The 23,518-nt window shown below is 34.2% G+C and overlaps 1 protein-coding gene across 3 annotated transcripts in view; it reads left to right on the top strand.

The window, feature by feature from the left end:
• Positions 1-23,518, top strand: part of LOC123682920 (dual 3',5'-cyclic-AMP and -GMP phosphodiesterase 11) — a 300,891-nt gene that overhangs the window by 150,187 nt on the left and 127,186 nt on the right. The window contains exon 1 of one of the 3 annotated variants that reach the window (XM_045621748.1): positions 166-420. The exons of the other annotated variants lie outside the window; for them this stretch is intronic. The gene's annotated coding sequence lies outside the window, so the exon portion shown is untranslated. Of the gene's footprint in view, positions 1-165; positions 421-23,518 lie in introns of those variants that run through there. 3 annotated transcript variants of the gene reach the window in all.

Raw genomic sequence — 23,518 nt, 5'->3', positions numbered from 1 at the left:
AGGTCTTTCCTTCCAAACCAAACCCACATTTTGTTTTTCCGAGTTCATTGAGTGCTTCACTCTCTTCCTACTCTCCGCAACCTTACTACGTCTGGCGAGAACCGGCAACAGCGCATTCGTGCGCGTTTCACGCTCTTCGAACTAAAAGCGGAGTAGATCAGTATATTCAGTCGTTTCCAAAACGTCGCAGTGACAAGGCTGCGTCCGGTTGGCGCGTTGAACACAGCGGATCTTTCGGTGTGTGTGTACGTTAAGTTTATTTCATTCGTTGACGGAGTTAACTCTGCCGCACTTATCGCACAGTGGAAAGTTTTGGGAGTTCAACATGTGAATCCGTTCGTTTGAACACTTTTTAAGTTTTTCTACTTTGTGTATTTTAGTTGATTGACTATCAGAAGGATTTTCTTTATTGTTTTTATGGTTCGTATGCCGTTGATATACGTCTTGTTACTGATAAAAATGCTTGCAATTCACTGCTACCAGTGTCGACACAATACTGTCGATAATGAAGAAAATTACATCGAGTCGTAACTCGAAAGAAGTTACACAGATTTTCGATATATTGAAGACCTTGGCATTTAGGTTTCCTAATTCAGCTTTGAATGATTGGTTAAACTACTATTGTTGCCAATCAGTTAAGCGAGTGAAAAAGAACTCGAAATTATACATTTCTATGATTCAAACTCCCTACTTTCTCTTCTTATTTTTGTTATTGACTAATGATGAAATCGAATTGAAACTTTGAGCTACGTTGCTTATTGCACGTCCTCATCCATTCCTAATGTTTCAGATTGTAATTCATATTTCGGGAACATTACTTCTGACTGTATCATCTGGATGTATCATAGCCAACTGTCTGTGGCAAAAAATAGGAACGCGTCCCACGTGACTAGTGGAAGTGACTGAGTTTTCAGTCCAATATTTTTGACGGTTACAGCCAAGTCATGAATTGCACTAAGTGCCATTTGGATTACGTGTATTCAGACAATATTGCACGTGATTTAGGAATTTGGTGATCACACGTTCAAGTGCTTCGAACTGTTATGATTCATGAACAACAGCCAAATGCCAATAACAAGATAAGATGCTTGTTTATGAATTTAGTAGAAACTACAAATTACGATTACATCTCTACTTGATAAGACAATCGACTAGAAGACATCTAATTCAAGTTTTCTCGTGAATTGAAGCTGTCTCTATGACATCATCAAACTAGATAACCAAAAGTGTCGAAAAAACAACAATTTACCGAATTAATGTTCGGAATTTGGAAGTGACCTACAGATGTTCAACATGGCAAAGTCCATTATTTGTTATGAAACTTCTCATCATATGAAGAATTCAATAATGATAGAGTAGATTCAGGTCGACAATATAGAGTGAATGAGAATTCAGTGTATCAAGGATACATAGGAGTAATTTATGCAGACTACATAAATAAACATCGATTCCGTTGAACTGTCGAACCACCAATGCTGTTCACCCATACATAAAAACTTCAACTGTAATGAAACTTCAAGGCAGTGATATACGTAAAGAGCGAGCTCGCTTTATGGTTTGGAACTTAAAAGTTTCAGTATCAATGCTGAAATAAGTATTCCAGAGTTGACTTGACCAAAATATGATCCTTATAATTGATTTTCGAAAGTTCCATTAGACGGTTTAAATAAGATTGATGAGGAGATAACACGGTAACAGATGGAATCAAAAGACCTGTTCGATTGCATTTCTCAATTCTTATGAACGTTCAAATTTCAACGTTCCTGACAAATACAGGCAATAGTTGGTATTTGATTTTTTCCAATTTGAGGATATTACTATAACGAAGAGCTGTCATGTCTTATCCAGAACCTCGTCCAGAACATACCCGTACATCAGACAACACACGTCCTACAAATTCGATGAGACGTACCAACATGAAATCCCGAACAGTTCAATATTAGTTGGCCGTATGTAGAAACACTCATGAATCATGTCAATAATCTAAAAGCAAACAGAACATAAGAACATAGATTTGAGTGCACAAAACACGTAATAACTGAAATCACGTGCTTATATTTCGTCTCATTTTATTGCGGTTAAGCAACCAGAGTGGAACTACAATATCTATAGCTACCTGAGCGTATAGATTGAATGTGATGTAAATCACTAGAAACGTGCAAAATAATTCTGTATTTATATGCCATCTCATGAACCGCAGCATTTGTGGAATTCGCTGATGCTGGGAATGCTTTAGAATATTTGGAATCGATGTAATGCTCCATGATGATCATATGACACAGTAGAAACTCTCGTTCCTTTCGCAGAAATTCTATTTTTCGGCAAATTGGCATATTTCCATCCTCGAATGTTTTTTATGTGAATCATATAAATTCAGAGAATTCTGTATACTCGTGATCGTCTTAAGAGAGGAGGTGTCACTTCAAAAATCGCAACTGAATTCCATTCATTTTTCGTCCTAAAATACACTCACCTATACTATATGGTGTTACAAAGTTTCAGTAATCTTATTGAGAGCTATAAATTACACCTTGGGAACAACACAAACTTTAAGTCTATAATGCCTCCAGGGCATTGTAACACATTGACGCAATTCTTTAAGATGGTATTGCTTATTGGATGTCATTGACATAAACCTATGACACTTAATAACTGCAAAGCCAAATGTATAGAATTGTAATTCTTGTCACCAAACAGGAAGATGACACGATTAGGAAATAACAATAAGGCAGTATATTACAACTGAGGCACAAAATATGATTTATCATACCAGGATAGCATTTGCCATTTGCCCATACAATAATGCATGTCTCCTGATTATCTTGATCCAGTGATTACACCAGACCAAAATATATATGATATAGTGAAAGATCCTACATCATTTCTTATAAATCGTTTTTGGATTTTGGTATCCTCAGCAGGTTTGTCTGCTAACGTTGATTATGATGCGTGTTATAGACAAGAATGTAACTAAATTTGTTCTATCCATATACACTAATTCATTCATCATATTTTCAACCTACTACTTGTCACCTGTGGGTCTTATATAAAATAATCCATGTATCATTATTACTCTCAGAGAAGTGTCCAATTCAAATCTTTTAATTAAGTCTTTATACGCCGACAACTCACTGATCTTTATTTTGAAATCTCCTTCCTAAAATGATATTTCTCAAACGCAGTACTTCTTGGAATAACCATCCATATCAGAATATGAATTGCTGTGATTCAATCCTTCTATATTGCTTTATTGCTTCCGTTATTCATCTTTATCATTCCCTAATTGAATAATGAGATTCTTTGAATTAATTCGCACAAAGTATATACAAGCCAGAATAAAACCAGACTTTCTTCTCATAATAATTAATAATTTGTTGCTTCGAATAATGGATTCATTCAGTGAGCAACATTGTATCGAAATTTTCGAAAGTCTAAGATCTCCATATACTTACAGTATTTTTCTCATAAATCGTTTAGAAGACACATAAAATGTGCTTCATGTCTGGAACCTAGTTCACGTCTTTCGCTGCTGATTTGTTACGAGCTCTAGGGAGAATATCCTCAAAAACTACAAGGGAACACTTTTATCAGAAACTCCAGTTTGAGGTATCCAGGCAGAAGGGACCATTTGTTATGGAGTTACACGTTTTTCTGTGAGGAGGCAAGATGGCGAATCAATCGGAAATGTTTTCTATGATGGAAGTTACTGCAGACTTCGTACCGTGTACTATTCAATGTAATATTGACAATGGAAGGTTTCTTGATGTTCATCGATGATGTATAAAAAACAACAGAATTTTTCATTAACTTCTCAGACCGAATAAACTATGAACGTAGGAAGAAGAGAAAAGCATATCAAGTGAAAAATGGAAAAAAAATACAAACGTGGAGATTTGCTAGTTGTATGGTTCCATTTGTCATGTTATGGTTCATTTCTCCTTCTCTGAAATACTTTCAATAAATTATTGGAAGAAGAGATGAAATCCCATCAAATCGAATAGAGAAATAGTGATGCGATCATTTGAACAATTCCCTTGAATTCCAATTGAATGAATCAGAGTCTATTTTTCAAATGAATTTCGTTTCAAATTTTTATGTCCTCCATAGTGGTTTTCATTCTGTCATATTTTAATTATTCTCATAACTTTTGCTTAGAAGTTTTTCTTAATGAATTGGTGGGATGTAAACCAAGGAACCCAAAACATGGATATAACTGACCTAGAGTCACGGAATGCCCAAAATCATGATCTATGAAACAACAAAGAGTGTTTCTGGTATGAATTCGAACTTCTTTGAAAATAATCTAGTCATCACTCGACCTATGAATTTCAATGGATCGAATTTTCATTTTTTTTTCATAGTATATTCTACTATTCTTCAAGCAAAATTATTCCGATTGTTCAATCCATTAAATTCATAGGTCTCGTTATATACGTATCTATCTCATATGATCACATCTTAGATTCGTATCAGAATTGAAAATTGTTTGTACATAAATGAATAAAACATAAAATATTGGGTGAAACACCTGGATAACCTGTTATCCGATCAGGACCCATCTGGGGCGAGACCTCGTTATTTATTTTATCTTTTTTCCGAATTCTCCAGAATGAACATCCAAAATGAGTTCTTGCTGAATTCTGTTGACATTCCATCAGAATCCTCGAAACTTACATTTCTCAGCAACGATTTCAATTTTTCCAATCAACCACATTGTTTTCGTTTTTACAAAAACGATGAACAAACAATCCACTGATTGTTGGTAATTGTCTTTCATCATAAACTTATCCAGTTTAAAACTAAAGAGATCATAGACGAACAGATTCTTGTCTGAAATAGTGAAATACAATAAAAGAAAGTAAAATTATAATTGGTATCTAGATATCATGTAATATTTCTTTCTTTTTCAAGTTGATCGATTTGTTTTTGTTCAAAATGAAGAATTGAAATGGAAAATTTCGTTGCTCATTTCCATATTTATAATCAAATTCCTAGAAAATATGTTTTGATCCAAAGAATTCCAGTATCTACGTCAGTAAATAAAACATTCGGTGGATAGGGAAATTTCAGTTCCTGGAAATGACGTTTAAACAAACCTGTTATCAAACTATTGTTTTCTTATCTAATGTTTTTAATCTACCGGGAAATTTTGATGTGTAGTCGTAGATAATCGATAAATAAAAACAATAAACAAATCATCCCACATTTAAAAAGTCATATGATACTATCAGATCGGAATTCGGAATGCACCTGAATAATAAAATTCTGTTTATTCAATCAACTGATTGACGCACGTATTTTGATATGAAAAGTAATGAAAAACAGGAATTAACAAAAAGAAATGTAAGCGAAGAAAATTCGAAATGAAAATAATGTTATGTGATGAAGATTTAGTGATCAAAGTAAAAATATAATTATACTATGACGACTTTCTTGCAGTGCACGCGAGCTTGTGAACTTCACCAGTACACATGATCATGCAATTGTGTGCAATTCACGAAAATTCCTTCAGGAAATTTCTTCACCGCAATCATTTCAGAAGTTGTAGGATAGGAATCATACTATACTCACAATTTAACCAGTGAAGTGCGAATGCCTCAAATTACTTCAATAAGCGTGAAGAAATCACAAGACACCGCCTCAAATCGACAAATTTTTCCGAATATTCTTCATCATTTTTCTATCATTCGTTGAAACCTCAGTATTCGCAATCCGAACCCACCTTTAAAATTTCAACTCTCTAGGTATTGCCGTTCGACAGGGTTCTATCCATGATCAGAGTAGAATTTGAGGACGTATTTGTCATTAGTTAGTTGAACCCCCGGTTGAACCTATAGTTTGATACCATTCCCGGAATAAAATTCAAACATTGTGATAAAATGATGAAGCGATCTATGCACTCAAAAATATTCAACATTTATAGTATTTCACGATATACATAAAAATGAACAATAAACATCTTCAGTTTATAACTTTTTCAATTAAGCCATCAATTTATAGTCCTCTTAAAATTGACAACATTATATTTTCCCTAAAACTAAAGGTCCCTCCAAAAATGATATCGTAAACGATATAAAAAAAAAAACGTTTGTATCTCAACAGCTCACTCTCTGCGAAAACCCCAACGGATATCTGCAAATTATCAACGCTCGTTTAGGACAACAAACTGGTCTTACCTCTTCGTTATCGAAAATGCAAAATTCGAATCATGCCAAGTTGATCCAGGAGACCACACAGCGTTATCAGATAGGGCCTCATCTGGTGCAATTTGCTTAAAGCATACGCTACGTCAATTAATGGGACTGCTGAATCGGAATATATACCCCTTTGCAAATAAGCCTTGAGCCGAATTTCGGTCCGTTGTTTAATCGTTATAAGATGAGATCTGTTCGTATCCAAAGTGGAATATCCCGAGTTTACAAGGACGAGATTGCGTACGGAATTGCTTTTTTGGTTTATTATTTTCAATACTGAAACCTTTCGAGTCGTTCGAAAAAAGTGAGTTTTAACCTCCCCGAAATTTTCTCCTCAGGAACTTCTAACTGCTCGCTCATACATGCGCCATATTGTTATGTGATCTTCTGCAATGGGCACATGTATGAACGAGTGCTCAAAAGCTTTCGAATTCACCGTTGCGCTTTTTACAAATTTTTTATTTCCATTCATTGTTCTTTAGATTGGTTGTAGTAAAAAAAGACATTATTTTTCTAATAGATGGCTTTAGTTATCTGTACCTCGCTTTGTATGAGTCTGATCGGGTTCCACCAGTTGACGTTAGAAGAATGAGATTTCGTACTACAAAAACTGTTGTGTGTTTTGTGATTAGTTGACTCAGTTTAGTTGAGCACGCGCCAAAAATAAACCTTAACGAAGAGGAAAAACGCTATAGTTTACAGTTTTTCTTCAATTCAGGTGAAAATGCAAGCCAGGCGGCTGAAAATGTGAAGGGGTTTGTTGTCCTAATACTGTAAGAGCCAGTCACGCTCAGTTTTGGTTTCGCAGATTCCGTTCTGGTAATTTCGATGTCAAAGATGCATCACGCACTGGAAAGCCAATTGTCGAAAATATCGATAAAACCATGGACATTGCCGAGTCCGACTGTCATGTGAGCACTGTTCCGATTGCCTAAGAGCTAAAGATTGCAAAAAAAACCGTTTGGTACCATTTGCATGACGCTGGTCTCAAGAAGAAGCTCGATGAATAGGTACACATGAGTTAACGCAGAAAAAACCTCATTGGCCGAATTGCCATCTGCAATTCGCTGCTGAATCACAACAAAATCGACCCATTTTTGGAATTGTTGGTAACTGGTAATGAAGTTCGCTAACGACAGCGTCAAGCGAAAACGGTCTTGGTCGAAACGCGGTAAGCTGGCGAATTGGCGGGGAATTATCTACTATGAGCTGCTTTCCTACGCCACAGCTGTTCACTCGGAACTATACTGTCAACAATTGGATCGTCTGAAGGAAGCGGCCAGCTTTGGCCAATAAGGTAGTAATTGTGTTCCATGAGGACAACGCCAAGCCTTACACATCGATAGTGATCCGCCAGAAGTACTGTGAGCTTAGTTGGGCGTTTCTTATGCATCCACCTTATGGTCCGAAACTTGCACCAAGTGATTACCATTTGTTCTTAGCAAAAAATTTTGCTGGAAAAAATTGGCTTCAACAGAGGCTTGTGAAAATCGGCTGATTCAATTTTTTGCAAATAAGGACAAGGGCTTATATGAAGAAGCATAATGATATTACCTTCGAAATAACAAAATGTTGTCGAACAAAACGGCGCATATTTGATCCAAATCAAATCATCATAACAATTTATGTTTTCATAGTATGCCACAGACCAGTTTCACTTCAAAACAGCATAAACTAAGTACATATATTGATGACAAAATCTACATGCAAAATTTCGTAAAAAAATTATATGAATATACATTCGAAAAAGGTAGCAAAAGCTCCTAACTTAATTTGTATCAGGACAATTATTTACACTGAAAAGTGTATATACTCTTGTTTAGTTCCAGGTGTTTATGCTTGTGCACCAGGAGTGTTAAATTTTAACTTTTCAGCACGTTCTGTAATACGTTGTGTAAATAAATCAACGACAAAGCCAACAAAAGTGAAAGTAAACATTTCCTTTCATTTTCTGAGGAACGCGATGAATTGACGAGCCGCCACTGTTGTTGAGTCAAGTTGCGAAGTTTTTTTATTCCGAAAAATCGGGAAATGATGAACGATTCACCTCATTCCTTCATTGCCCAATATAAGATATACCCAAATGATTCCAAGAAGACGTTATTCTCAATGACTGCTCCTTTGATCGCATTCCAATGTTCATCTTTCTTCCGACCGGCCAGTTTTATTGTAAACACGTGCCAATTTTCAGGAATCGTAAAAGCGAATCACAAAATAAACACATAAACGAGATCGGACTTTTCGCCGAATCGAGCGCGAAACTATCTCGAATATTTGCAATCTGCCTCGTCGTAAGATATTTATCGTAGCAGATAATTACGATTCCGAAAAGTTGGAGAAAATATTCATGAATGGCTTTGTATTCGCGTTTCTAAATTGGAACGCTGGCTCTCTTCCAATCCCCGACAACACATATCGATTCATTAGAGCTGTATATAAACGCTCGGAAGTTGTTCGAGGGATTTCTTCTTTTCAGAAGTTTGGTGCAGAAATGCGACAGAATGCGATATTGGCTCATTTCGAGCTGTTAAATATTTAATTTCGAATGAAATGACAACAATCGATAAGTATTAGTGTCCCCGAATCGAACCCTGAAGGACTCCTGATGTGTGCCAATTGTTCGGCTCTAGCGAACTGAATCTAGTAAAGGAGATATTGTGGACAAATTCAATACTGCGATACTGGATCATTTTAGGATGTGAAACATTCAATCTGCAATCAAGTCAAAACCATTAATAAAAATTGCTGTCCTCGAATCGAAATCTGCACAACTCCTGATGAGTTCTTCTCTGTATTTGGCTGGCGTTAGCTCAATTTTGTCAAGAATCAATTGTAGATAAATTCGAATTAGGAATATATTATTAGCTATGCTATGATCGTAGGATTTGAAACTCAATATTATATTATAGATAATTGAAATGTTTTTACAAAATATTAGGTGAATAATTTTCTCATCATTTAGCACATTCACACTACATATAATCTACCTAATTATTTCAGTTTTTCTGGAAAACACTGAAATAATAAATTTTTATTTGGTGAGAATTGCGAATTCCTTCAGTGGGTTGGCAACTCTCTCAAAAAACTTGAATGACAACAGGGTTCGAATGACCCATAATGGGGATTTTTCAATTTTATTCGTAAATACGTCGAAAAAACTTCTGTTTGTCCATTGTTTTGGTGTAAAACATGCGTTGGAAATGATGAAACGCATTCAGTGATAAAAATTCTGTACAGAATCCACTCTATTGAGATGTTTCAGTTATTTATCATTTTTTCTCAGTAGTAATTGAATTTTTATTTACTTTCGTGATCAAATATTCAATAATAACAAGAATATGAACGGAAATCTCTAATAACTAACTTAAAACTCGAGGCACATGACTGAGCTTTTTGCTGAATTTATTTATAGCAGTGATTTTATTTCCCGGGTATGGTTTTGAATTGGATAAAGTAATAACTTCACCAAGATCCTTAGATTGTGCTGAAGGTGGTCCGCTGAGGAAGGTATATGTGACGATCTATAGAGTTGGATCTCCTTTCATATAACTAGAAGATCTGATTTACTACAATAGATGAAACTCGATCTTCTACATTTCGTAGTACTTAAGGGTTGACCCAAGGTTCGCGCACCTAGGAGCTCTGTTTCTCCATATTTCTATGCTGGGGTAAATGTTTCAAGGATTTTTATACTGTATATCAATGATCTCAAAATTTTTATAAAAGTTAATAGAACGTAAAGATGAACATTCATAGATAATTTGATTATTGTATAGTAACTCCTGAATTATGAAAAATGTTACAACATTTTTTTTGTAGAAAGGTGTATATCGGGTGTCCCAAGGTGAGTGGCCTATTAGATTATTATGGAAACAATTGATGGTAAAGATTTCAAATTTTGTGGATAGATATTTGGCCATGTAAGGTACATTTTTGAAATAATTTCACATTTCCAGTGTTGCCGGATGTACGACAATTTGGCAACAACTTTGTTATTTTAAATGGGACATCCGGTATTTCTATTTTTTTATGATACTCCATAAAATATTAAATCTATTCACTCTTACTTTTTCATCCCTATCTTTAACGGTTTTTGAGTTATTAATTATTTTTCGAAATTTTAGATCAAATTGGCGTATTACAAAAATGACTCTAGTTCGCTCAATATTTGAGATTTAAGTCAGAAATTTTGCAAGTCGCTAGATATTGATCTGATCTGTGTTACTGCTTTTGAATTATGGTTGTCAATAATACAGGACGGACCAAAAAAAATCATCATTTGCCAAGTTACAAAATTGTAAAAAAGTCTATTTTTTCAAATTAGACACCTAGTATATTTTTCAATTTTCGGAATCAGTACAACACACTCTACAATTTTTCTATTCACGTCCCTATACCTATCTCAACTGGAGTCCGAGTTATATGCGTTATATGTGTATATCTTTCTTGAGCCATTATTTATAGAAAAACCTCGGAACAATACACCTGTTAGTCAATAATTGTTTATTTTAACACTTATGGATTTAACTGATTCATTGATATATCCATCTATGAACGACATAGAGAAAATAACAATACAAAAGAAATTAACGCTTATTGAATCAATGTGAAATCTAATAAACGCATATAACTCGGAATCCAGTTGAGATAGGTATAGGGACGTGAATAGAAAAATTGTAGAGTGTGTTCTACTGATTCCAAAAATTGAAAAATATACTAGTTGTCTAATTTGAAAAAATAGAGTTTTTTACAATTTTGTAACTTGGCAAATGATGTCTTTTTTTGGTCCGTCCTGTATTATTGACAACCATAATTCGAAAGCAGTAACACAGATCAGATCAATATCTAGCGACTTGCAAAATTTCTGACTTAAATTTCAAATATTGAGCGAACTAGAGTCATTTTTGTAATACGCCAATTTGATCTAAAATTTCGAAAAATAATTAATAACTCAAAAACCGTTAAAGATAGGGATGGAAAAGTAAGAGTGAATAGATTTAATATTTTATGGAGTATCATAAAAAAATAGAAATACCGGATGTCCCATTTAAAATAACAAAGTTGTTGCCAAATTGTCGTACATCCGGCAACACTGGAAATGTGAAATTATTTCAAAAATGTACCTTACATGGCCAAATATCTATCCACAAAATTTGAAATCTTCACCATCAATAGTTTCCATAATAATCTAATAGGCCACTCACCTTGGGACACCCGATATTATATATACTGTGTAAAATTATTCTCTTTTGGAGGTCGACACTGTAGGATTTTCAAAAATAGCAGAACTTTTTTTGGTGATATATTATTCCTTCATTTATATCTTCCTCTCAATACAAATAGAATCTATGAGATACAGAATCAATTTCAGAAATTTCTTGCTTTCAAAAATAAGATAGTTGATTACTATCATGAGTAATCGCATATCCAAGAGAAGTTTGGCATAATGGTGCTGAAAAATCACCGACAATTTTATGTGCCAAAAATTTTGGAGTCAGTTTCGTTCAGAGTTTCTGATATTCGATTATGCATTCAATGCTCCTTCAAGGAGGACAAATCATTCATAGAAATATCTCATTTCCAGAATGGAAACTCTTTTCGGGAGCATTTGAGGCGACTCATCATCTTCAATTTTGATGTTTTCAATTCATCCCTAAGTACTGCCTTTTTTGGCATAGGTCTGTTTGGATACCATGTGGATTAAAATTAAAAAAAAAAGATTGTAAGTCAAATAAAATGTTTAAAAATAGATTATAGTTAGACCCCGCTTTGGACATGGACGGTAAACATCTAAAGAAATGAAAGTTATTCTGGAACTCAACCATTCAATGTTCTACACCCAAATGAATACCAGAAATGTTTTTGACATAATTGCATAACTTTCAAAATTATGTGTTTCCGCTTTCTATCGTCATTTAAGATTCTTGAGAGATTATACCCAGGAACCACAATATGCCCCCTTCCAAATAAAAATTGACCTATCTCGTCGTTTCCAGAAGAACTCATAATAATAGGAATATCCAGTTGAAATATTTCATCTCAACCACCCTGCGTGAGCATGAACACGAACCCAGAAACTGAAGCAAAAAATTCCAGCCCAGATCCCAAAATCCACCCCTTCGAATTTTCATAAGTTTATTTCCGGGAAAAATAGTAAACCAAATCACCCCAATAAAAATTCGTGACGCAACTCCCTCACGAGAAGATTCCCCCACATGAGAATCTCCACATTCCTCGATTTCCGTTGAATCTATTACGAAATACCGCGAGTTCGTTGCTTGAAGAGACCCGCCCCCCTTCTGAAGGATGGCGTATCACAGATGACACGTAAACATTCTTATCTTTCCAATTGTCTCCCGGTCTATTACCTTATCTTCGTTTGTTTGTTCTCGATCGGTATTTGTTTCGATGCTGTTTGTCAAATATGGGTGTGTGAGCTGCATCAACACCCATTTCTTGGGCCGGTGGAATGGTCTTCTTATCGAAAGTTCACCTTCAAAAACTCTCCAACATATTCGGTTGAATCAAATTGGAGGTTGATGAATTCCTTCTTTTTCGCTTTTTCCGTTTATTGTTGAGTTTTATTTTGTAGTAGATACCTATTTGATCTATGATCTGCTATTTTTGAGTTTTACTATTTGGTGTACAAACTCGGGCGAAGGCTGTTTCAACATCTAATAGCACTAGTCATATGGCTTGCTTGTTCTGGAATCCTTCATTAATAATTTGATAAGTCCCAGTAGTTTCTGTTCTGAATCCGCACTGCTCGGATTTGTTAGATTCAGTGATTCTGTTTCATCGTTTAGTCTTCTTGCAATGATTTTCTCAACTTTTTTCCGAGTGCTGACAATCAGACCTATTTTGTAAGTTCAAATCGAATAGAGATGCTAAGGATCGAATAGAATTGCAACGGAATCGTATCGAATTGGTATTCTGTAACTCAAGTACAATTACTATGGATTTCAATTACGAATTACCTCAGAGTAATAAACATAGATAGAGGGAGCATTTGTCATTTTCAGTAAGCAAATTTAATTCCCAACATGAACTATTAAATTTGACATGAAGCGTGCGGAAATGAAAACATATCAGTGATACGATATTTCACTCAATTCGCGAATTTCTCCACAAAGAACGCACTTCTTATGTCTCATAGTGAATAAACGTTTTATATCAACTCGAAATATATTGAAATAAATACCTAAATGAATCAGAAATTCAGAAAACAAACTTCAAGCGCGCCAAACGACGTGAAACAACCGATAACACTAGGAGAGCAAAAGTTACGAAAGCTTGGATTTCAGCAGGTAGAAACAGAAAATCATGCCTGCTTATTATGAATTCGACAATCAGGAAAAATATCGTATTCCAAATATTCACATTTGCATATTTAATCGGGAGTTACTCAATTAAATGTATTTCATTCAATATAATATACATTCATAACGATATAGTAAAATTGTGGATTTGAAAATATATCAAAATCCGACAACGCAATTTAACCATGTTGGGGACATGTTAAAAATGCGTATGCTCCCTCTATCTATGTTCATTACTCTATGCGAATTACAGTTGGTGATAGAAAAACAATTGGATAAGGAATACCAAATTTGGAAGCGATAGAAGTGAAACATTCCGATTTCTCAGTTACGATCCGATTCGTTCATTTCTATTCCAGTTGCAGAATAGGGCCAATAGTGGCTTGTAGTTTTGTGAAAATTTGTTTATTGGTCATAATAACTCCTGCAATTTCCTATCTTTTTATATAATATTCTGTTCCCATCACTACATTGATCGGTTAGCGGTTATATTGAATTTCTTTTCTGGCCATCTTCTGTCACAAAGAATTCATTATTTTGTTCTTACCTGCTCAGGTAAAATGAAGGGAGTTGCAAAGTAGATTGATCTGCTTATCTTGTCCGAGTGCTTTGGGTGACACTTCTAGACTAGCTTTCTATGAAGTAAAGGAAAATCAAACGCTATCAGATACTATTTATAATCTTTCTTTTTACATTCTGCAGGAGATAAGTAACACTTTAATACTTCAATCATTTCTGGCCACTTCGACATAAGTTTCATTTCCTCCAGCGAAGTCCATGCAGGAATGCCAAGGAATTATTCTTTTCTGAAATAAATAAAACATAAACAGAATTAATTTCACGGTTATCAAAAACCTCCATCAACAGAATTCGTTACAATAATAACTCTCTGTACGTATTCCTGCTGGCAAATCATAATATGCCTAGATTATTTGACGAAACATTGGAATAACCAATTTTCTGTCGCGCCATTAATTTCAACACGTAATCAATCATTCATTGTGAGATAGTTAATTGGGATTTTGTTATTCTGATGACCAATTATCATATGAAATTGAAATCTATCATCACTCCGATCTGCCATCAAAACAACTCCGAAATTCTAAACATGAGAACAGGATAGGTTTACACACCCTTCGATATTTGTATACACGACAATTTCGGACTTTTAATTAGTTCGGGAAGGTACACTAAAATTGAACCTTATTTAAAAGAACAAAATTTGATAGGTCTCGCTTGATTATGAATAACATTATTCCGAAATTCCATACAATTTTCCTTATCTATTGGAGCCTTAGTCGAGTACAAACATCCAAACATTATATAAATGTTTTTTTTTCTGGAATCTCGATTGGATTTTACTGCAATCAATTCTCGGAAGTTCTATGCTAATCTGAAGGTCATCGGTGAAAACCCGATTTTGAATCGTATTGTGATGGTCAAGGCTTTGGAATCTTATTTGCACACCTTCTCACCATATGTCATTTACGGAATAATAATCGAGTGTGAATTTATAGTACATATTATTGTTGTTTGGTGTTTAAATTCTTCGGGGCATTGCATTCTTATGTCAATATTTATGGGATTTGGAAACTTTAAGTTGAATCTTAAAAGAGCTCTATCCGGTCACATGGCATGACTGTTCATTTTCTACTCTATCAATATTTTGAGAGGTTTAGGATAATAATAATTCAAAGTGGAATACAGACCATTTCAACTGGTTGACAATAAATCTAACTTCAATTTCCCCTTAATAAATATTCCTAACTAACTTATACAAATTGCGAAAACAGTTCTTGTGTTTTAGGTGACTTTTGTTACTGATGATTTTTGAGAAAGGCTTGTTTGTTATCGAACATTCAATTAATTTCGAAAAACGTTTACGCATAATATATTCGAATATTATCTCTTTGTACGTTAAGTATCATAATAATTCTAACAAAAACTTCTAATTTTTTGGCGATAAGCCTTTATATTCACTGGCGCCATTCTACATTTATAATCTTATCGACCCCTTATCTACAAATTTGTAGGATGGAGACGGACTTCCAGAGATTTTGTAAACAATGTTCATTGCAAGAATATTTCCGAAACACATGTTTGTTGATTTCTAGAAATAAAGGGTATTCAGAGATTGACGGAAAAATTTCACTTTGGTAAGATTGATAGAAAAAAAAAATAACTGACGTGAAGTCAGGAGCTTGAGCGCTTGTCCATTGATGTACCAATTATTACCTAAACAAATCAATTACGAACGAAATGAAGTCCTTTATCCTGTTTTGAGAAAAGGCATCCGAAATATTGTCAAACATTATCTATGGATGTATTGTCATAGTCAGCAACTATAATAAAATATTTGAAAGAGATATATATGATATTTACGCAAGTGAGTACATTGGTCTTGATGGGTCGACCCTTGATGGAAACATTCTATCTGAAATCTGACATTGTACAGCTCACTAACTGGATCTTTATATAATAATTTTCTTGAGGATTACTAGCAGATACCACAACACTACAAGTTACTATAAAGTGGATCAAAGTTTTTTTTTTTTACATTTTACTTAATTAACAGGGGTCCACCAAAAGATAATCTGGACGACAGAAGCGCACACTGTTCCAGAGGAAATATCACACTGTAGATTTTCCTTGAAAATTAGCATCACATAATGAAAACTTCAAATTGAAATATCTATGCCAAATTTGAGTTGAATTTTTTGTGAAGGGAATGTGCTATGAGGAAAAGATTTGGAAAAAAATCGAATTTTAACACTGTGTATCTCGAAAACGATAGTGTAGTATAGAGAGCTTCATGTTTGATTTTGTAGCGTCTCTATTGCAGTTAGTTTTCTATCACAAATTGTTTTTTTGTATACAGGGTGAGTCAAAAATGTGTACTGAGCATTCTGGGGGTGATAGTTGTTCCATTAACAAATAAGTAGAGTTTGATGAATAAACTTATGGCCCAAAATGCATATTAGCGAGATATATCAATCCAAAGTTGATGAAATTTAAAAAAAATCACCGCATAACTTCTAAACAGTGAATACCACCAGATTGATTTTTCGTCCATAAATGTTTGTTGTCAAAATACATTTTTTTATTACACTTCTACATTTCTGATTTTGTTATAAAGGGTGTTTTTAGAGGGTGATTCATGATTTTTTTTTTTTTGGACAACTTCTTTTGTTGTATTCGTTTTGGTGAAAAAATGGTAGCATTCGATGGAGCGAAGGGAATTTCATGTAAAAGGGAGGTACTCTTATTCAAATACAAAAAATTGAACCGTTTTTGGGATATTCGAGTTTTTGTAGTCACATGATGTCAGCAGATTCATTCATCGCGGGATTCAAAGATAATCATAGAAGTTTTTCCAAAAAAATCACGCCACACCCTTTGAAAAAACCATTTATAACTATATAAAAAAAGTAGAAGTGTAGTTAAAAAGTTTATTTTGACAACATGCATTTATGCACGAAATTTCAATCTGGTGGCATTCGCCGTTAAGATGTTATGCATAGAAATTTTTTAAATTTTTTCAACTTTGGATCAATATGCATTTTGGCCTGTAATCAAACTTTATTTATTTTTCAATGTACTATCACCCGCAGAAAGCTCGATAGGGGAGGTTGGGGCAACTGAGACGCTTTAAGGTTTAACGAGGTATAACTTGCGAATAAAATAATGTTTGTTGATTGAGACACAACTTTAGATACTTATTCAATACACCAACACACAAAATAATAATTCTTAGAGGAGAATCTCTTACTTGAAAAAAAAACTTCAAATGCCTCACTTACCCCACATCGTGGGCGCTATATTAATACACATTATTTATTCTTCATGAAAATTGTATCAATTTGTTTCGTTTTATTGTGTTTTTTTCTTCATCTGATGTTGTTTTTGGTTTTCCGGTAATTTTTTTCTGTCCTCAGAGTTTATTCTCTTTTCCTCTTTTTTATTCAAAGAACTTGGTTCAGCATTCTCAAAGTCCTTATTACTGCTTTGGTTCTCGCAGTTTTTGCTTTTTTTTTTGAGTTGGTCTTTATAGGATGAATTAGTGATTATTTTAGTACTCGATACTCATTCATGTGTCATAAGAAGTGAAATTAATGTTTTGCAAAGTACGCTTATGTTTGGCAACGTTCTAAATACCAAGCCTAAAAATATGAGTTCGATGTTATATGATGTATTCTATGAAATAGTTAGAATTTCGCAATAAATTATGAAAAATCCTTGTTTAATTCACCTGGAATATAACAAGACAAAAGTTGTATCCCGATAAATCGCCATATCTACTTAAGTTTCACTATTTTTAAAGAAGTTTTTCATTGATACCACGGGGTAATTGATTCACTCGTGAACTGTATTCCTTTTTGCCGGATATATTGGTGGTCAAGGAAGATATTGTGAAAGACGCACTTGTCCCGTATTGCTCACTTGCCCCACTCTCCCCTACACATTTTTGACTCACCTTGTATTACGTAAGTATCTTTAGTAAGGGTCTTTTTGTTTTTGTGGCACTTTTTTGCCATTCTTTAATTGACCTCAGCTCTTGAATGGAATGTAGAATTCAAATAAATTACATTTAAATAAATAATATGTTTCCTCTAAGAATAACCCAACATTGTATTAAAACTTGAAAACTTATGAAAAACTGATTTTTTTTAGTGTAACCATCTGATTCTGAGAAAAATTCCACTTCTAAAATGAGAAAATCTTGATTGTCTTAGGAAAATTGAAACTTGCAATTTTCGTTCATATTTCGAAAATCAGTTATTCCAGAGATTACATTATGAGACGTCTATAATGAACCACCCTGTACTGTACATAATGCACTGCGACTGATATGAATATCTCCGACATTATCAGAACTAATTTCGCATTATCAACCAATCAGACACCTAAGTATGCCGTGACAACAACCGAGGCCATTACTGTCAGTAATTGAGTTGAAGAAGCACTTTCATCAGACTCAACGTAAATCGAATGTAGGAACGTCTCTCGCGATCATAACGTTCCCCAGCTACATCATGAAATTCTAAAGCGCAGTAAGCTCAAGTCCAACAACCTCTTCCGAATGACTATCGGAGAAGCCACGCAAACAATAAGACGAAGTCTCTTTAATAGCGTATGGAAATATATTTTACGTTCAATGCCGAAGTCGTAAAATATTTACGATAACAGACGAGCTGTTATTATTATTATTATTCGACAAGTATATGCTATTACTCGAGGTAATACCCTAACATTTTTAATTCCCGATACGACAATAGGTTGTGTCGATTGCGCTGCTGACGTTCAGATAACTTGAGGTGACTCGGAGTTAGGTACGTGAGTAAACAATCTAGAGTTCGTTTTTTTCTAGATTTCCTATGTTGTTTCTTCGTGAATGAAATTCATTAGCCTTGTGTGAATGGTATCGAAAGAATTCATTGCGATATGCTGAATGGTGAAACCATTGCGCATATTGGATAATATTGAAAGATAACATTCAGTAATAGTTTGAATATTTCAATAATTTTTGATATAGCTATTTTTCCGCTTGAATACGTCGACTACAGTAGTACTTTCGTCCGTTTAATATCTCAGATTGTTAAATGTTGTGGAGATTATTCAGTTATTGAATTTATTCTCATCAATAAATAAGAAAATATCGGAAATATTGGACAATATTCCCAATATTTTCTTATTTATTAAATAACAATGGATGATATCCAAGTGATAATTTATTCTCTTTGTATTCAGTAAGTCGAGTGGAATGAAAAGGACCTACGGTTTATTTAAAGGGTTTTGATATTGAAAAAAAAATAGTACATAAACGTACAACTTTGATTCCGCCCTTTTTTCCGAAATTGGAGGCTTTATTGCAAAAAAAATGTATTGTCCATCGCTGGCCACTACTTTCTCCCATCTTACGCGCAGCGTACGAATCCCGCGTTGAAAAAACTGGTCATCTTTTGTATCGACCCACGAATCGACGAACCAATTTTTTACTTCTTCATAAGACCGGAAGTGCTGGTCAGCCAGGTCGTGTGGCATTGATCGAAACAATTGATAGTCCGAGGGAGCAACGTCTGGCGAATACGGCGGGTGAGGTAGGACTCCCTATTTCAACGTTTGCAAGTATGTCTTGACCACTTTCGCAACATTGGGTCGAGCATTGTCATGCTGTTAAATCACTTTATCATGACTCTCGTTGTATTGCGGCCGTTTGTCTTCCAACGCTCGACTAAAACGCATTAATTGCGTTCGATAACAATCGCCTGTGATTGATTCAATGGGTTTTAACAATTCATAATACACTACGCCGAGCTGGTCCCACTAAATACTGAGCATGTCCGTGAATATTCGGGTTGGCCGTCGACGTGTAAGCATGGCCGGGATATCCCCATGATTTTAAGCGCTTGGGATTATCGTTATGTACCCATTTCACGTCTCTAGTACAATGCGATGCAGAAATCCCTTACATCTTTGCCTTGCAATCATATGTTCACAAGCAAACAAACGCCGTTCAACATCTTTCGGCTTCAACTCGTACAGCACCCAATTTCCTTGTTTCTGTATCATTCCGACAACTTTCAGGCATTTTGAAATGGATTGTTGCGTCACTCCCAATGATCCTGCGAATTATTGTTTCGTTTGACACGAATCATGATCAAGTATTGCCTCTAACTCCATCATTAATCCTCGCTATATATTAGGTAAATATTTACCATAACTTAATTAATTTATTCATCACAGCTTACTGACTGGAATGATTCGGATTTTCCTTATTATTATTAGGATTACTAGCATATTTTTTGAGATTTTTTCTCGAAATGGGTAGCAGATAGGACAAAAGTACAAAAAAAAAAGGTAAATTACTGGACCTAAGTTTCTCTTTATATTTTGAACTTCCAGTGGCCACCAGAACAAAAAGTTCTGAGGAAAAGAAGCAGGCACTGTTCCAGAAGGAATATCACCCTTTAGATTTGCATTCAAAAAAAACATATCGAATGTTTAAAACTTCAAATTGGAATATCAATGCCAAATTTAAGTTGAATATCTTATGGAGGGAATGTGCTTTGAGAGAAAACTTGAAAAAAAAATCAAACTTTGACACCCTGTATCTCAAAAACCGATTCTTTCTGGGGTTTAATTTAGTGGAAATTTTCAGTAACATGAATCGTGTATTAATATGCGCATCAACAATAAGTAATTAAATAATGAACAAGCATCAAATGATTCGAGTTGCAAAATGGCGAATGCGCTCACGAAAAATACTGACAAAATAATATTCTGACGAAAAACTTCTCCCATGTCCGATTGACTCTTGCTATAAATGAAAAATAATGGACTATCATTTCTGTTATGATCAATCAAAACGAACATTTTTCGTCCATCACTTCCCAGAATAACTCCTTTTCAACCTGAAATAATAAATATTTTCTATAATCCAATTTTATTACCGAAATTCCCACGTATTCGTAGGAAGGGAAAGTAAAGAGTAATAATAGCGTGGAAAGCCCAGGTTCCGGTTCCAATTTGAATATCTCGTGCACGGAAATTTTGACTTATGCGTACTTGGAAGTCATAAATATATCTTCGTGGGAAGTTATCGATTAGTTCAATCGCGTTCTACACTTTTTGAAAAGAGCGATAATTCTGCAATTATGTGTACGAAAGTTCATGCAACTATATTGCAAGTAAATCTTGAAAAAGTTAGTCACTTCAGTTTTCTGGATTCTTGTTTCGGTAAGTTTCTGTGGTTTGGAACTCCGAATGTTGTCCTGCAATGCTTGAAGTAATAACAACCACGAGATTCAGTTTACTCAATGTTGTTTGAGAGGTTAATTACTTCTGTACCTACATTTCGAAAAAATGATTAGTTATCTCGGTATGTAGATTATTATCTAGTTTTGTTTTCTACAACTCTGAACCTTATACATAATATATTTCATGAAATGTTTTTTTTCTTCAATATTTTAAGGACTGGAGTACACGTGAGCAAGTGCAGAAATTTTCATTTACGTTTAATGTATTATGTAAATATTTATCGATGTACAAAATAATGTTACAATTTCTTCAGAAATGAACATGTTGCAGTTCAGTTTACAGGGTTAGGATGAGGGCTGGTCTCAACCTTGAATATTGAACTGCAACATCACTGACTCTTAAATTCGTTTGTGAATGAAATCAGAAGATATTGAACTTGAAGCCACCTGTGAAGGAATCTATTCGAATAAAATACCTTGAGTAAAAAAAGTTCATAATATATGATGATGTATAAATTCACGCAAATATTCATTCCGTTTTTCTTTCAGTATTCTTAATCAGATCGAGGATAACTTGAATGGATCAATAAATCCATGAGTCAAATACAATTTTGCATATATCAGCAAATATAAAATATAGTTTCTGGATCTCAATTGATTCAGTGAATATAGATCGAAAGATCCACAGTTAATTTCCAATTCGAATGATCATCTAGAAGGAAGTAAATCTTTTTGTTCTCGAAATAATTCAATTTTTCTAAATGTTGGTGTTATTAATTACAAAACAAATTGATTCAAACTGGAAAGTAACAGTTTTGCTCCAGAAATAATTATAAATATTGAAATAATATTTTCTGTGCATTAAAAATGTTTGAGAATGATGCAGTGTACATTATTTTGGAAGGTTTGTACGTAATTAATTTGAACCTCGATTTGAACAGCAAAGGAAAAATAAATATCTCTTCATTCTGTGCTGAAGATATCCTTTTGTAGATCGATGAATTTTTCTTGGACGGCTTCAACTAATCTTTTTCCAATACATTAACGAAATTGTATAAATAAAGTCATCCAAGCAAGCTTAGTGAGTATTTGATAGCTTCAGAACTTGGTTGCTTCAATCAATGGATGATGAAATTGATACTTATGTCGTCGATGATGCCCTTAAATTGAAGAATCATCCTTGCTTGTGGAAAAGATAAAATAAATACTTATATTCTAAAGAAAAATCACGAAGACTGAACAACAATTCGATGGGCAAAGTTGGTCATTTCTTTTTCCAAGACTTATCGTGGGATCGTATGCATTTCTTGCTACCAATGAAGGATTTCTTTATTACTACAACAATTAAGGAGAAAGTGATAAAAACCAAATAATTTCAAGATCTTCATTGAAGATACTTGACAATCTTATTGTTTTCTCGGTCTATGACAATGATCCATAGATTCTTAGCTAACATTCTGTAGTTATTTGTTGTTAATTTCCTCTTATTTCCGGAGATTCGTCGTCAAGGACGCAATAAGCGTTTGTATAAACGAGCTCATAAAAGCTCCTCATCACATTTACATATTTTATATTGCATTAATACCTATGTGTCATATTTATCGAAGAGTTTTCTCACCATTAATAACCACAAACACCATTCTAATCCTTCATATTATTCACTGAATCTGATACCTCTTATTCCTTACCTACCAGAACCTATCCTAAGTGAAAGTCAATTCTATCTACTTCTCTTCGGATTCTCCTTTGTCCAGACAACTTATAATCGAGTTCCAGACAGAAAAAAATATGCACATACTGGTTCTATTAATTCATTCAGGCCCATTACTTATTCTTTATTGAAAAGGTCAACATAACGCTTATCATTCGAAAGGAACATTAAAATAAATTCTAACTGACCTTAGTCAACGAATATTCTGTGCGGACTATCATCGATTGAGTATTTTTCGGGAAGAGTACTAAATTTTGCATATGGATGATTCAACTTATACTTGATGTGACGTGGTGCTTGAATATATATATCATTGAATCCGACCGTTTTCCATTTGTAACATGTTGATACGAGTAGTTTGATGATCCTATTTAGATTTTCGACGACCGTGACAGTGACACAATTCTTTTCAGATTGTAGAATTGATTCTCATAATGATTTTTTTTATAACCGAAGCATTAAGTGATATTCAATGTTTATGCGTTTCGTATCAATGTTCGATAAAAACGGTAATGGAAAAAATTCGACAAATCACTG

Source organism: Harmonia axyridis, chromosome 6 (assembly GCF_914767665.1).
Source record: "Harmonia axyridis chromosome 6, icHarAxyr1.1, whole genome shotgun sequence".
In the NCBI taxonomy this organism is placed as follows: Eukaryota; Metazoa; Arthropoda; class Insecta; order Coleoptera; family Coccinellidae; genus Harmonia; species Harmonia axyridis.
Note: the sequence above shows the minus strand (reverse complement) of the source record. Positions and strands in the feature narration are given on the sequence as shown.